General features: G+C 41.4%; 1 long non-coding RNA gene across 1 annotated transcript; it reads right to left on the minus strand.

Annotated features, from left to right (window-relative positions):
• Window positions 1-393: 393 nt before the first annotated feature.
• On the minus strand, window positions 394-1,162 carry LOC133393899 (uncharacterized). The gene is made up of 4 exons (XR_009766467.1): window positions 942-1,162; window positions 762-876; window positions 608-677; window positions 394-540 (listed from the first exon to the last, which is right to left on the minus strand). It is a non-coding gene; the product is annotated as an uncharacterized LOC133393899 (long non-coding RNA).
• Window positions 1,163-15,299: the final 14,137 nt, after the last annotated feature.

A 15,299-nucleotide genomic window follows, 5' to 3' on the forward strand; every position in this document is an offset into this window, starting at 1 on the left:
GGCGGGCACTCATGCTCGTCAGCCGATGAGAGATTGCTCTCTCGGAAAGCGCACCAGAGCGGAACAGCGGAATAACGCATCCAATACAACTGTAGCAGGTGGAAATCTTAAGGACGAATTTCGGATAAAAAAAAATATAAAAATTACCACGCAGTGTTTTCAGACATTTTTTTCAAATCACGTCACGTTCGAACCATCGATCGCACTTTTATTATCTAATAGTAATGTCACGGTCGTGGGGTTGAGGCAGATTCTGTTTCCGAGTTGCGCGATTTGGCGCCCATCGGCGTCAGCAGATTGGTCGGTGGAGGGCGGATCATTCGACGGGCATGGCGTTGGGTGACCAATCGTGTCGTTGACGGTACCGTGCTGTTAGCTCAACGCGATCTCCAGGTGTTGAACCTTACGCTATGCTGTAACTTTGCTGATCGTGCAATCGGGCTGTGGGTTCACAGCTTTGTTCTTCGGACAGCATACCACCGATGATTCGTACGACGCGTGCTGACATTTGTCGCAACAATAGAAATAGGTCGCTGGGGCCTGGTAGAAGAAACAATATTGCATGTTAATGGTTAGAATTACTAATCATGTGCTATGAAGAACTCACCATATTTACGATGTTACGATTCCGATACCGCAGCAGAGGAAGAAAACTATGAGCAGCTTAGATGAAGTATCTGTAAGCAATATAAAAGAAAATGTGTCATATATTGTGACTACAAGAGCAATTGTTTTTCTTATTTTTAGTATTAACCACGTACCGTTTGACACTCACTCCGCACGCCGCATACATCATATAAAACCGTCCTTGGTGAGAGTGTCGACAGGACATGGTTCTGAGATGGATTGGTGGTTACATGTCGCACATAAAAGTTACTGAAAAAAATAGTTACAATAATTATTTTGTTACAAAATGGTACGTAAGTATTATTGTAACCTACCTTTGTTTTGCTGCAAGCAAAACTATAAATGTATCCGTTGATCGACAGCAAAACGGTGATCTGAAACGACAAACAAAAAACACAACACCCCCGCCCCAGTTGGTATACAATTGTTGCACATTTTGTGCAACAGTTGTAATCCAGCCAGCACCACGTGGAGGTTGGGGTCGGAGTTCTGAAAATGTGTGAGCATGATTATTTTAATCGTGCTTAAAACACTTCTCAGCATTTGCTAGCCACCTTGAATGACAAAATGTGATTAAAATAGTCGTAAAAAAATAAATGGATCTTGGTCCCTATGCTGGTCCTTAGGTGGGCCTACTCAGCTTTTAAGGCGAGCAGAATGCTTTCAAAAACATTCGTACTACACCGTTTGTACTCGTACTCTCTGATGTACGAGATCAACGTCTTCTTGTTTGTTCCCTTGCTCCTCAAAAATGGCTTAATTTTACCCCATAAATTTTCTATAGTCTGTGTATGAATTTCCCTATCTTCTGGATCTACAAAGCTAACTGAATGATTCACCTTTTTATGCTCGTATCCATAATCCTCGAGAGTATCGTATGCTCTCCAACAATCGGTCATGATTGTGGTGCCCCAATCAACACTCTCGAGGATTAGGTCGTGCAAATTTTCCCTAGTTCTCCTACCGACTATCTCTAAGAAAATTTCTTTACTTTCCCTACAAATACCCCCTACCAACCATAGCTCGCCAGTCCTTGGCAATCGGCCTCGGTTGTACTTACGTTTTACGATGAGGGACTCGTCGATCTCCACCGTTAGTCCTGGGCCTCCTATCAGCCGCCTATTCTCCTCAAAATACGCACTACATTTTTCCCTAAGAAGCTTAAACCATTCGTTAACCGTTTTGCGGTTAACACCTGACTCGGCCCTAGTACGCTTCACGTGCGAGTTTTGCGACCACTCGAAGGTAATGCGGAGAAGTTGTGCAAGCGACAATCTTGAGTTTTGGAACACACTACCCTTTCGGATAGAGCATTCCGAACCTTCACAATTATCGTTTGCACAAATCCATTTGTACGCATTTCTTCTTTGCGTACCTCGCAAAACCATCGAGTGGTGGCACTTCTCACATTCCTGTTCTGTCCTTAACAATCCTGCATCCTGCATCAGTCGCACTACCTGTTGCCTATCCTGCGTTAAAACCGCTAACTGCCCTATCGACTTAACCTGGCTAAGCTCGCTCATTTCTTTGTCTAAATTTCTTTGCTCTTCACTTTTATAAAATCAAATTTTGGATAACTGCTGAATCAATCACCGCTATGATTTTCAAATTTCCTAAACAATTTAAAAAAAATCGCACAAAACACCAAAAACACAGTTTAACACCAATCCAAAAAAAACACCTTTGCTCGCGATGCTTTGGCTGTGATTTATTGGTGAAGCACAACCGATTGTTTACATTGTGGTTTAACGGTTTAACTGTCAAAACATGCAAATGACCCTATTGCCCCAACTTCAACCCCCGGGTAATTAACTGATAAACACATACCACCCACACGAACAAATAATTTATTATTAGCGTTAAAGTTAAAGTTCTACGTTTAAAGTTTTAAATGCATTGGAAAAAATATTTTCTATTCAAATTACCGTATAAAACAACTAACGATCGTAATTTTATCAGTTTATCAGTTTATGGTACTGTTCTCTCGCTCTCAGGCAGTTCGAATTTTTGTTTGAGTGATGGATTTATATATATATATATATATATATATATATATATATATATATATATATATATATATATATATATATATATATATATATATATATATATATATATATATATATATATAATCATTATTTGACGTATTTAATTTTAATAATTACGTTGTAATTTTCATCGTACTTTACACATTTTAGAAATAACAAAAGAAAAATTAAACATAAAACATAACATTTCCAAGATCACATAAATGCATTTATTCGTACCGTGATTGTGGCTTCATTCCCAAATATAATTTTAGTAGCTGGATCCTCCTGCTGATTGATGCACATTTTCTTTCTGTGCAAGTAATACGGCACAGGCTAGTATTGCGTCAAGCGCGCTCATCGTTTTTTTTATAACTTGTTTTTATTTTGTTACATCGATCCTTTTCCATCGTTCATCGTTTCTTCGTATATATGACCATCGCGCTGCTGCACAAGCGTTAGTGGTTTTAAAGTTGAAAAAAACTATATTTTATAAAGCTCATCACAAGATAGGGGGGGTCCAGTTTAGCCAATCACAGAGAAGCAATTTTGTGATCTGCTTCTCCTTTATCCTTCTTACTTCATTTGTTTCTATTTTTTATGTTTCTATTTAATTGAACGGGATACAAGTGAAATGGTATCCAGGCTAAAGCAATGTCGTCGTTTTTTTTAAATTTACTTAAAAATTAAAAATGATTTCCACTACAGTTTTTATACACTGTAAGTAAAAAAGAACAAAATGGGTTTTTGTTGTCGAACTGTACATAAAAAATCCTATTTATTGACTCTTCTTCGTTACGAGATTAGCATAACCAACTAACAACGGACTTTTGTTTTTTTTTTTAAACAACCATCATCGTTTTTTTATAAATATATTTGTTTGGTTGTTTATTTATTAAAATGATCGACGGACCTCATAAGCCCACTCGATATAGATAAGAGTACAATAAAACATATATAGTCACACACTTTACACAACAATAACAAGAGCGCTAAAGATTCTGGCGAGATGCGCGAAGCAAATTAATGCGACTCAACACATTTGCTATCGTCATGCCGGGCTCATATAAGACATATACGCAAAAACGGGTCTCGATAGGCGAAGGCGGTCCTTGTCTCTGGGATGGCCAGCATCGCCCGAGGGCGGAGGGTTCTTGCAGGCACGTATAGCTGTATAAACGAGAGCAAAGCCGGACAATCGATGCTACCGTTGAGAAGCCCAACGATAAAAGCCAGCCTAGCATTTCGTATTCGGTTGTCGAGTTGGGGTAATCCGAGCAACAAACACCTTGTTGTGTAGTCGTTGTTGCTGCCCCACGAACGGAGCGCGAAATATTAAAAGAGTGTTAGCAATCACTACGTTTAAGCAATCGTAGAAAAATGGGAAAAAATATCGGGCTAGGATTACATTCCTTAAATATGTATGTGACAAAGGGAAATTATTAGATTCTGCCAAAAATCGCTGTTGAGGTTTTTGTTTTGCTTTCGTTTGATCGAATAAGTTTAGAACTGTTATTCACTAATTTGATTGAATACTAAATACTTCACTAATTAATTGATGGTTCTCATGGCCATTTAAAAAATATAAAAAATGTTTACATACTTTGATTTGTATTTTGAATACAATACACGTAAAGAAATTTTTTTGATTTTTTTATTTGTTATCAAAATAATTTTGATAATTATTCTTAAAAAACTCGTAAAACCTACGTTAAAAAATTATAATAAAAACTTCTTAAAATCGTTAAAATACATTTTTCTCTTAAAGCTGTCGAGAATATGTTCTTTATATTTTTGAACGATTTTTAAATGCGTAAGTTAGCATAAAAAAACATGTTTTTTGAAGTATCTTTATAGTTATGGTACGACCATACATTTGTTTTTTTCGTAATAAGTCGTGTAAAAATGTTTTAAAAATAAAAAAATCTACAAATATGTGAAATAGTATTCAGCAAATCTCATACATTAATTGTTTTTATTTATCTCTTACGGATTTTCCGCAAATTGCGAAATACGACTGTTCATATAGTTGTGGTAGGCGCTCTATTAAGGACAAAGTATCCGGCTGCGTTATACTTAACATATCTCCAAAGCTCTTTTAAGCAAGTATTACCTTTTAGGTCAATACACCAAACAGAAGAAGATAAAGAATGATATGTTTAATCCTTTGACAGTCTCAAAAATTTTAAAAATTGCGCAAACCCATAATGAAGTGATGGCAAAAAGTTTACAAAAGAAAATAATTTTGGCCCATTATGCAAACCGTTGCTTTACACAAAAGATGATGAGAGATATGTGTCAAAATCATTGTATTATTTCCATCCCCCTCTCCCTACGCGACAATGAATCGAAACGGGGAACAAAAGCACAGCCCGAAGCGACCATGATTCTCCAGGATCAACAATTCTCCAGGATGCTCGGTCCCTGGCTGCAGCCTCCCATCCATGCAAACACCCGATCTCCGTCAGGTCTCGCTTCACCTGGTCCAGCCATCGAGTTCGCTGTGCTGCCCTGCGGCTTATGCCGAACTGGGGATCGCTGTCGAACACCTTCTTGGTGGGGCATGAGAAGGGCATCCTCATGACATGCCCCAGCCACCGTATCCTGCCAGCTTTCACCACCGTCAGGATGCTCGGTTCGCCGTACAGCTCAGCAAGCTCGTGGTTCATCCTTCTCCTCTACACTCCATGCTCAAACACACCGCCAAAGACGGTCCGGAGGATGTGTCGCTTAAACACGCCCAGAGCGTTTGCATCCTTTGCATGGTTCAATTGTATTGATGTCTAATCGGACATAGGCCGTATCGGCCGGGCCGTAAAAATTAAACATATAATTAAAAAAATAAATCGGACGATACCAACAAATTGTGGGAACAAACCAAACATATAAAAGATACGACGAATAAATCGTGAGACGAGCCCAAAAAATTATGGGAACCAACAAATAAACCGGGGCCGGTCTGGTGATACAGTCGTCAACTCGTACGACTTAACAACATGTCCGTCATTGGTTCAAGCCCTGAATGGACCGTGTCCCCATACATAGGACTGACTAACCTGTGATGGTAATCAATGTGTCACAGAAAGCCAAATCTATGAGTGGTACAGGCAAGCCTTCGCCGACAACGGTTGTTGTTCCAAAGAAGAAAAGGAAAATTCGATAAACCGTAGGAAATACTGTAATAGTGTAAATAAATGACTACAAAAAAAATAACATGACTGCTTAAAAAAAGCAAACTCACATTCGACGTTTCAATAAGCTCTTCCATCTTTTTGACTTCCATGCCTCCTTGAACTCACATACTTCACATCGAATCACCTTTTGTTTCTATTTCTTAAGGCCAGTCTGTTTTTTTTTTATGTTAGTCTTAATTTTTGTTTAACTAACCATGGCTGACACATACATTCCATAAACAAACAAAATTTACTGAAACATTGACAGTCATTTTCATTAACAGAAAATTCAAATTAAAACTGGTAACAAAGGGAGTAAGATACAGAATTTACCACTATTCAAAACAGATCACAATAATAAATATCAACATGACTGTATGTAGAAGAATAAACCTTTGTTGTTAAACATTTTCGTTTTGTTATATCATTCAAATTATAACAGCGATTTATTGATTATTTCATAAGGATACCATAAATTAGTTTTTTATTCATTTTCTGTTTTCAACTGCACTAGTCACTGAGCTACGTAATTTAATTAATAGGTTAATTATAAAAGGTATTAGGGTGTGCACATTTTAAACAACGCATTTCCCATGTGCCTCTAAAATACAAAATACTCATGAGGCTCACTTACTGATGCTGATTATGACGCTAAAACAGTCTTTTAATTCCATCAGATCCGACACCTGTCCCGGTACAGATTTTGGTCTCATACCGGTCCTAGAAATGCTACCAAACATGTACCGGTTTTGGAACTAACCCCATACCGATCGTACTACCAAAGTCGATTAGTTGATCCCGAACTCATTCCATAAACTTACACTGAATACATATCGGTCCTGGAAATGATCCTGACCCAATATTTATCCTGGAAGCTTTTTCTATCGTTTCTAGAACTGACTAACCCATAGTGGCCCTGGAACTGATTCCAATTATATATCAGAACTGAAACTGATCCTGACACCATAATGGGTTGTGACCAGACATGGAGCTAACAAGTGCAGTGGTTTTCCTTTTTGTTTATCTGTTGATGCAACATCGGTGGATCTTGCGATACTTACTGACCATCAGGCTATGTCAGAGGTCTCCAAACCCTCGAGAGCCTATAATGCGGTCCGCGGTGATGTTGTAAAGGATAATGTAAATATCTGATTAATTTCACAATTTTCATCAAATTTTTAATTTTTAAACCTTGCCAAAAATCAAGGTACTATAAAAGAAAATGCAGTTTTTTTAAATATTCATTAAGTTTTTTCATATGAAAACGAGATTTAAACGTTCTCATTACCAAAAGTAACGTCAAAATGGCCCTCAACAACGTTAATTGCGAAGCAATGCGGCCCGCGAATTGAAAAGTTAGGAGACCCCTGGGCTATGTGATACTAAGACTGCGTGATGTGTGAGTCTGTTTAGTCCTATAAGTCTTTATTTCAAAAATTACTTTTTTGATACACGAATATTAACGGAACGCTTTGAAAAAAGAATTAATGTTATAGCCAAAAACCAAATTAAATTTTTATTTTTATTTAAACTGAACAATTCTGAGCGAGAAAATGTTGCCGTGACATTTTTACAGCGGTATATATTAAAATTTTCCCAGAAGCATCGGAAAGTAACGAAATAAAAATTAATCTTTCCTTTCTGCTCAAAGAACTTAAAACTTAGTCAACTTACTACATACATCCTACGCAAAAAGCAATCTTACAGCCACAGGAAAGTAACTCAGCGTCAAACTTCACTAGAGTTTAAGTAAAGAGATTATGAAAAAATAATAGGTACTGGAGCAAAATGGCTTTGCTGTTCTTTTTTTATTTTTTCATTATAATCCTAATCACTAGAAATGATAGTCAAAGTATAAATTTCAATTAAAATCGAAACATTTCAAGCAAATATCCGCCAACGAAAATTTAAATTTACATTTCAATCGTTATACGCCATATCTTATGCAATCCGCATACACGATATCGGAGTTTGCGTATGTGCTACGGAATGCCCTCACCTGGCTATCGTACAACATTCCCGGGGCCTTCTCTACACTTTTGCCTCTAGGCTTATAACTATAATATATTTAAACAATCAACTGATAAGTAGAGTTTTAGGGATAATGAATCAAGTCTTTTGTTCTTAGTTCTTTTGGTCTACGTGGGCGTCTGTGACTCCCTCTAGAACCATTACAACAATTCGATATCTATACAGCTCTTAATGGCCAAAAGAAGAGGGCAAGGCTTTTTTAAAAAGCAAAAAGAACACCTATATTAATTATTTCAAGCATCTATAACACATCTTTAGGTTTCTTGGCATCAAGACAAAATATTACAATGCTTCATCAGAACCTAGCTCACATGAAACGCATACGTACGAATTTCTTTAAGAACTTTTTTTACATACTGGTCTGTTGCATGTGAAGCATTCGTTAGCAATATTGCCCTCGTGACAAGACTTTTGAACCTGACAGCGCCGACGAGAACCTCCAGTATTTGACACAGGCAAGTTGACGCTTTTATTTTCAACGTACTCTTCGGAAAGTTCTTCGCCTAGCTTGAAAAGAAAATCACGTCTTGGTATCTTTTATTTTGTAAGTTATTTGTACAAGACCCAGGCATTGATTCTCGCCAAATCCAGAATATTAAAAAAATTAATGAATAGGCCATCTTCTACTAGCACTTTTCACAAAGTATTTTCTACACATTTGATCAACTACATCAACTCCGTATTTGGTCGAGTTGTAAAATGACACAGTTTCAGGCTTTGATTTTTTATCGTTTCCAGTTCTTATATCACGATGCATTGACCTCAGTAAAACGACATTTTTTTTATTTTTTCTTTGATAGACTGTAAGAGATGTGCCATTGCTTTTGAACGCTTTAGTAAAGTAAAGTTTCTCTTTGGCTTTCTTTACGCAGATCGGCACTTCCCTTCTAGCCTTGTTAACTGTGCCAACTAAGCTAGCTACTAACTAAGCTTCGCTAATTCTAAGGAGGTGAAAAAATTATCACATGTTACGTTGCTTCCTTTGTTTCGGTACGGATCTACTAACTTTAAGACTACAAAATCTCCGAATCTCTCCTCCGCAGGACGTTCATTATTTTTTCCGAGATAAGAAAATATATTGACTACATATTTAGAATCTACGTCAACAGCCATCCAATACTTTTGCCCGTACTTATCTGGCTTCGATGCCATTATCGACAGCCATTCTATTATCTGCTTCGATGCCATAAACTGCGTTATTGCGAAATGTAAACCAAGGCGGTGTAAATTCCTTGCCGAAACGATTTATTGTTATACGTTTGCCAAAAAATTAGTGTTCGATCCCGCTTTTGGTTTAGAGACCTTCTTCGTGTCCTGTCGCCCTTTTTATGGTTTCGTTGCCGAACCGAACGCGATCGGTTGAAACCCGAACTGATAACATATTTAAAAACGCGCGTTTACGACAGGTCGTTGGGTTCCTTGCGAAAAGGTTCCAACATGCGTAAATGGGCATCTTGTCTTGGATGCAAACAATTGTTCATCGACAGAAATGTGAGGAACCGGTACGTAATTGGTTTGACAATTTGAAACAGATTTTGTAAGCACATCTGATATTAGGGCAATTTTGTCGGTTTGCAATCGTTGCGATCGTGTCGATTTTTCGTCAAATCTTAGGAAGTTCATAATTTCGTGAAACCTATTACGCGACATAACATTCTTGCAGAACGGAAATCCAGACCATTTTTATTTATTTTGGAGTATTTTTCAGACCACATTTGATTAATCTCCATGCCTTTGGACTCAGTACCTCCGCGAATGTACTAAATAGCTAGAAATGCTTCCAGCTCAGCAAAAGACAAAGTCCAGTTTTTAGTTTGCAATACTCTTCTAGCTTCAATTTCAGTGTTTTTTTGAATTTGATTTAGAATACCATTATCAATGATAAGACGCCATGAACTCGAGACTGCACCAGCGACTACGTATCGTTTAGCATAAGCAGATGGAACGGGTACATCTCTTATAACGTTTAGTTCAGCAACTCTACCTCTATTACCATTGTTAATTTCCACTACATTCCACTGTGTGCCGTCAGGTGCCTCTACGATCGATCCAAATCGCAATCCGAGGTATCCGACAGATGATTCCCTTCTGATTGATCACTGGAAATGTTGTTCAGAGCAGCGACAATCTTTCCGGGTCGTAAACCAGGCTGGCGCGTCATATTGAGATGGCGCACATATAAATATTGCACCTTGCAAACACTTGCAATATCCTGTGCACCAGGCAGACTGGTTGCGCGGGTGTTGGGAGAGCATACATAGTGACCAAGCAAACCGGCAATCAAAACGTGTAGGCTACTTGTTTGGACCTGCAAGTATTGTGCTGGGGATCCCAATACGAACTAGCCATTAGTTGATGCTTTGGATAGAGAGCGGAGGATAGGGACACTCAGACGAACCAGTGCTATTAATAAAATTGCAGTAGAGTGTACGGTAGAGTGCTTATATATAGGGTAAGTGTACCAATTATGGACATAGTTTATCATCAATACGCACTTTTCGCGGCTGTATTAATTCGTCTTTTACCCAATCTCACGTTCCTCGATGGATTTTGGAAGTCTGAAATGTGTAAAACCTAAACATATTTTTTTACTTGATTGATTTTAATCATTAATCACTGAAAAATTCAAATTACTTCTGCTTCTTAATGTACCAATTATGACACAAGTGTTCGTAATATGGCTGTAAGAGGGGTCCTATAATGGCCATTTATATTAAACCATATATTTGACATTAAAAAAATCGCTTCATGTTATGAAACTAAAACATATGAAAGAAAACTACGTGTTCGCGCCCAAACGGTTCGCTCCGACAGTGAACCAGTTGCAGCGCGTGTGAAACGAGCAGCAGAAGAAAGAGAGAGAAGTTCTAGAACTCTTCACGTTAACGGTTTTTGCATTATTCTCGTGCGCGATCGAATTTATTCCCTCACACCCACACATATGAATTCTTACGATTCTCTCCCATGCGCGAACGGTTAAAAGCGCGAGCCAACGCGGAGAGCGTTGTTGTTGGTTTAGAACTTTCGAAGCAGACAGACGTGCAAACGGAAAATAAACACAACCAGTTCTGTTTTGGTACTCCGAGTGTATCAATTCCTCGTGTTAGGCAGAAAGAAAATCGGTCTTCCTCCAGGCTGAAGCTAGTGGGCTTCAGCTCTTTTTTCACCTGTTGTTCTCCGCGAGGTGGAGGCCTTACAACCCTCCACTGTTTTCTGCTTTTCCCACGTTAGGGCAGCGCAGTCCCCAACATTATGGTCCTTCGAACCGGATCATTGTGATACCGGCTTACAGTCCCCGGCGTCAAAGCGTTCCACTGGAAAACAGGGAGACCAGTAGAAGCGACCATCTTGTCCATTCTGGTCAACCAGGCGACCAGCAAGGTGGAACCACCGATCGCGCAAATCGGTACAATCGACCGTCGGTCGAACCCAACGCGTGTCCGTGTTTCGCGTGTGTGTGTGCGCGGAGCAATCCCCACGAGAGGAACGCGTCAAGTGTTTCGTGGTCAGTGCGGAACATTCCCGAAAAAACCGTGCCACTGTTTCATGAAGTGACAAAGCTTCGGTTCAGAAGCAATTCCTTCTAAAGTGCAGGTGCCAAATTTGTGTGTGTGTATGTCCATGCACAAAACTAGTTATTCTCAAGCGCGCGAGACTTGAGCTTCATGTGTGTGCGCACGCGCGAGGAAAAGTTCGCGAATTCGTGCTTGTGCGTCCAAACGCAAAGCAATTCCCTCAAGACGTGCCCGTGCTTCGGGTGTCTGTGTGCATAAAACGGTCCCTACTTGAGGGACGCGTCCTAGTGTTTCGTGTGAGAGTGTATGCGCGAAACATTTCCGTTTTAACCAAACGCGGCTTTTTTTCGTGTGTGCGAACGCGAAAAGAAGTACGCATATCCGTGTTTCGTGTGAGAGTATATGCGCGAAATATTTCCGTTCTAAGCAAGCGCGGCTTTTTTCGTGTGTGCGAACGCGAAAAGAAGTACGCATATCCGTGTTTCGTGTGAAAACCGGTGCGCGAAACATTTCTTTCCAAGGTGCGTGTAGTTTTGTTTGTGTGTGCGAGCGCAAAGCAAAATACGCGCATCCAAATTCGTGTGAAATTTGTTCGCGAAACATATTTCTAAAGCGCGTAGCTCTTTCGTGTGTCTAATCGCAATAAGTGCGCGTTCCGTTGTTTGTGCATGTGTGTGTGCGCAAGACAGTTTCATCCAAGCAGTGCATGTGCCTGAACTCTGCGCATCCGAGCGCGAGAATTATTCCTCTGTCTGGCGCGTGGCTTTTGTCTCGTGTGCGTTTGTGTGTGTGCGCGAGAAGAAGCGCGCGTAGCGAAGTCGTGCGTCCGAGCGCGAAAAACAATTCCTCAGTCTGGCGCGTGGCTTTTGTCTTGTGTGCGTTTGTGTGTGTGCGCGAGAAGAAGCGCGCGTAGCGAAGTCGTGCGTCCGAGCGCGATAACAATTCCCCTGCCTGGCGCGTTGCCTTTGTCTCGTGTATGTGTGTGTAAACGCGTCGCGAGAAGTGCGCGCAGTAGTGTTTCGTTCGTGTGTGTTCGAGACATTTCCACAAAGGTGCGAGTTCCTCGTATTTTGCGTATGATCCCAGACTCGTGCGCACGCTGTTGTTTCATGCTTTGTGAATGTGTGTAAGCGTTAGCGTGGCTTAAACAACGCTACCTAAGTGCTTTGAATCCAATTTCTGTTGAATTTCGCAAGCCCGCTGTCGGCAGAAACAAGCGTAAGCGTGGCTTAAACAACGCTAAAAAGTCAAGTGATTCCTTGAACTTTTCCGTTAATTTGAATACCGTGTTCGGTGCAAGTGTGAACAAGCGTGAGCGTGGCTTTGACAACGCTTTCCGGGTAAAAATGTAAATAGCTTCATCGAAAGGCATACGTACCAAGATGGGTGGCCTGGATCACACTCCGAAGAGATCCCAGGATGAAGCTACCGACGCTAAGGTGCTGATTCACCAGCGTGGCCAAATCAAGCGCAGAGTTACTCTGATTAACAACATACTCGAGGAAGCCAAAGAAGACCCAACAAAGGTGTCTCAAACGCAGCTAAAGGTGTTTGCGAAAAAGCTCGATGATCATTACCAAGAATACTCCGCCGTGCATCGTGAAATCTTGGAATCGATTCCATCGTCAAAACTCGATGAGCAAGATGAGATGCTAACGGCATTCGATGTTCTACACACCGAAGCTATGAACAGAATCGAGCAGCTATCTGAAGCGCGGTCGCAGCCTATGGCCCCAGCAGATAGCACTGTTACGCAGCAATTCATCGTGCAACAACAACCATTGCGAGCGCCTATTCCCAGTTTCGACGGAAGGGTGGAGAACTGGCCCAAGTTCCAGACGATGTTTGAGGACATTGTTGCTAAGGGCAGTGACTCCGATGCCATGAAGCTGCATCATCTCGATAAGGCTTTGGTTGGAGATGCTTCTGGTTGGATCACAGTGAAGATGATCCAGGACAACAACTTCGAGCAAACGTGGAAACAGCTGAAGTCCCAGTTCGAGAACCCCCGAGTCATTGTTGACACACATCTGACTGGTCTCCTTGACTTAAAACCTGTCCTGAAAGGAAACCACAAAGAGCTGTTGGAACTCTTGAAGACAGTTCAACGGCACGTTGGAGGTTTGGAGTATCAGGACATCAAGGTCGACAAATTGTCTGGGTTGTTGTTAACAAAAATCATCACTTCACGGCTGGACGAACAAACTGTTCGGCTGTGGGAACGAACGCAAGAACATGGAAAGTTGCCCGACTTTAACCAAACGCTAAAGTTCCTGCAAGGCGAATGTCAGGTTCTAGAACGGTTCCAGAGTCGGCCCCAAGCAACTTCCGTAAACCAAGGAAGCTCTAAACCATCATGTCCGAAATCCACAAGCCAGAGAGTACATGCTGCAGCACCTACCACAACTAGCCAGCTCTGTCTCTTTTGCAACAGGGCACATCGTCATCACGAGTGTCCCTCTTTTAAACAGTTCACAGTAGCACTACGCAACGCCAAGGTGAAGGAGTTGAAACTGTGTTACAACTGCCTTCGACCCGGTCACCGTTCCAACAACTGTTTATCCAACAGAACGTGCATTAAATGTCAGCGGAAACACCACACATTACTACATGAGGAACCACCAGAACTGCCGGATACCCAAGCACAGATGGCAAGCCCCATCCAATCCATGCGGTTTGAGCAGCAGGCTCAAGCATCGAATCATCCAACGTCTAACGCCGCCGTTCCATACAGCCGACCGTTGGAACAAAGGACGGCCATGCTTATGACAGCTCTCGTGAACCTGAGAGACGAATCCAACAGGACGATCCCCTGTCGTGCGCTGTTGGATTGCGGCTCACAGGTGAGCTTCATCTCGAAGGCGATGGCCGATCGCCTCCTCACCCCGCGTATCCCCACACTTGTGCCGATTACTGGAGTCGGTACAGTTAAGACGTGTGCCCGGGAAAAAGTCGTCGTGAACATCGAATCTCGATATTCAACCTTCTCAACAACCGCTGAGTGCCTCGTGATTCCTAAGGTCACAGGAATCATCCCCACAAGCCAGCTGAACGTGTCGAAATGGCCACTACCGCCCGATATCTTTCTTGCCGATCCTTAATTTCATACGCCTGGTCAAATCGACATGTTATTGGGTGTGTCCCATTTCATGCGTCTTCTCAAGTCAAACAGAATCCAGCTACGAGAAGATTTGCCTGACCTGCAAGAGACTCATCTCGGATGGGTCGTTGCTGGAGACGTCGAGGACGAGTCGACCAATCAGCAGAGCTTCATCGCTACCACCACTACGCTTTCCGAGACCATGAATAAATTTTGGGAAGTTGAAGACATCGGAGATAACGATGAAACGACCGAGCATGAAGAATGCAAAGGGATTTTTCTTGCTACCCACCGACGTGACAATGATGGAAGATACATTGTCGCCCTACCATTTCGTGAGTATCCACCTGTACTAACTAACAATCGAGAGCTTGCTTTGCGTCGTTTCCTCTCTTTAGAACGGCGAATGAAGAAAGATCATTCCCTGAAGCTCCAGTACTCCAAGTTCATCGATGACTACGAAGCTCTTGGTCATTGCCATGAAGTCAAGGAGGAATCCGACGAACCGAACAAGGCTCGCTACTACCTACCTCACCATGCTGTCCTACGTCTATCGAGCTCCAGTACGAAGCTGCGAGTGCTCTTCGACGCAACCGCCAAGGCTACAACATCCGATGTAGCTCTCAACCAAGCCCTAATGGTGGGTTCAACTGTGCAGAACGACATCTTTGTCATCCTCGTCCGTTTCCGGAAACACTTTGTTGTGTACACAGCTGATATATCGAAGATGTATCGGCAGATCAAGGTCATCTCCGACCACTCGTGCTTTCAACGCATCTTCTGGCGTGCTGATCCAGCACTTCCTCTTCGCGTCTTAGAGTTGACA

This window comes from Anopheles gambiae, chromosome 3, assembly GCF_943734735.2.
Source record: "Anopheles gambiae chromosome 3, idAnoGambNW_F1_1, whole genome shotgun sequence".
NCBI lineage: Eukaryota > Metazoa > Arthropoda > Insecta > Diptera > Culicidae > Anopheles > Anopheles gambiae.